We start from the raw sequence: 2,424 nt of genomic DNA on the forward strand, positions 1-2,424 counted from the left end.
ACTGTCATGAATAATCTTTAATTTTCCTTCCTGACCACAGAAACGCTCAGCGTCTGGTTCGTGTTGTGGTTCGTTTCCTGTTCCTCTCACGGCGGCGCTGTGACCTCTGGGCTTCCTGTCCGCCTCAGCGTCGCATCAGTCAGTCTGCAGACAAGACGGATCCATAAACAAGACGGGAGCCGACGGGAATCTGGCTTTGACTAGGCCGCCTGCAGGTCCGGCTCAGGACACCGTCCTGCTGACGGGACAGAGACGGAGCGTCTTCGTTACTCTAAAGCTCAGGATCCAGGAATCAACTATCATGATGATTCATTTTTACTAATCTGGTGATGAATCAACTATTCTGGCAACTAATCAGATGAAAATTGTCCATAATCTGTGAGGATTTGAGTTTTTCTGTCAGTCGAGTCAGTTGCTGTGTCCGGTTCCCCGACCCGCTCCGAGTATTTAAACCGTCTGTGTCTGTCGCTGCTGGAGATCCGTTCTCATCATTAAACCGTCATTTACTCGTCATACCTGCGTCCAGGTCCACCTCGCATTCATTCAACCATTTTAATGCAATAGAATAAATACATTTAAAGATGCAAAACAAGAAAATACACATTTTGTAGCCTAAAATGCAGCATCCTTCAGTAAACAATCCTCCAAACATCAACCTGTAAAAATAGCTGGACATCAAAAGGTGTTTAATTTATTATTTGAACCATTTCAGGTTAAAATTGTCTGTTGAGGAGTTTCATATGGGAAATGTTCAGTTTTTATGTAAAATGCAATAATTGATTAATCGATTCAGGCCTAATGAGGATCCGAAACATTTGTTATCATCATGGAGTAAAAACCTGAATCTGTGGTAGAAATCAGCCTCCCAGCAGGATGACAGAGGCAGAGTGGCCCAGTCAAAGCCCAGCCTAGACTGACCCAGTTCTCAAGTACCCACTACTTTGTTTTACTTTATCAAATAAAACCTCAATAAAACCTGCTGAAGTTTGTGGTTGTGAAGTAAGAAAATGAAAAAAGGAAAGAAATATGAACATTTTTGCATCTATGAAATAAATTTCTGTTCTCAAAGAAACAACATGAATCCTGGACAGAGTGCAGTCCTGAAGCCGTCAGTCATTAACTGGACATTTTAGAAGCATCAACTTTGACCCTGTCACCTGATTCCAGAGCCGCCAGAGAGATGAAGTTTGGTTCTTCCTCAGCGTGACGCAGTGTGAACATGAATCTATAATCATGGCCTTTAAAAGGAAGACGCTGCAAAACAAAACATCTTAGCGAGTATTTTGGTCTAGTCTCCACAGCAAATATCTCAGTACACTTGAATTTCAGGGAACATGTCATGAAAAATCCACTTTTTCAGCCCTTAAATAATTACTTTTTTGTATGTTGAGTGTCTACAAGTGCAGAAAACTGAATGCTTTCTCTCCAGTGATGCTTAGATATTATTTTCGGATTATACTTTTCAGTCTGTTCCGTTTTCTCCATTCGCTATTGCTGGGTTTCAGAAGACGTAGCACCGACGTCACCCGACGCACATGGAGGGCAGGAAGTAAGTTCAGCCCATTTATTTCTGCTGATCCAGCATCAACAGGTCTAAAGTCTGAGTCCTTTACGGTTACTTCAACTGTTCTGATAGAGAGAAGTCCATACGGGAGGTTGATGTAAATATCCATACAGGTCAGCCAGAGGTCAGAGTCCAGTTTGAGTGAAAGGAGGTCCGCGATTCACGCTGAGGTAAACTTAAGAGATAAATAACGCCGGTAACCAGTAATAACACCAGTAATAACACCAGTAATAACTCCAGTAATAAAACCAGTAATAAAATTAGTAATAACACCAGTAATAACTCAGGTAATAACACCAGTAATAACTCCATTAATGACTCCAGTAATAACAGAAGTAATAACTCCAGTAATAACACCGTTAATAACTCCATTAAGAACTCCAGTAATAACACCAGTAATAACACCAGTAATAACACCAGTAGTGACTCCAGTAATAACTGTTGGGTTCAACTGAATGTTTGGTTCTGCAGGTTCATAGATAATCATATTGCTGCTATCAAACTACAGAATGTGGTGTAGTGACCGCCCTGCGACTTGGAGGAAACCAGACAAAGTTGGTAAAATGTTGTTTTTGCAGCATAAGGACATTTTGGTGCTGCAGTGTTTACACAGTGACAGGAAGCAGACAGTGTCTGGTCTCTGCGTCGGTTCTTGGGATCCACGTGGCAGATTGTTGAGCTCCAGCCGCCTCTGTGGATCAGCCTCCCTCATGTTGACTCAACATCCTGTGTCCACACACTCTTCCTGGCCGTATCACGCCGTGTGTGTGTAGACAATCACAAATACTTCCTGAGGTCAGTAGATAACACAAACTAACAAATATTGCTTTGGATCCCACACACACACACACACACACACA

This window comes from Poecilia reticulata, unplaced genomic scaffold (genome assembly GCF_000633615.1).
Source record: "Poecilia reticulata strain Guanapo unplaced genomic scaffold, Guppy_female_1.0+MT scaffold_155, whole genome shotgun sequence".
NCBI classification, from domain to species: domain Eukaryota; kingdom Metazoa; phylum Chordata; class Actinopteri; order Cyprinodontiformes; family Poeciliidae; genus Poecilia; species Poecilia reticulata.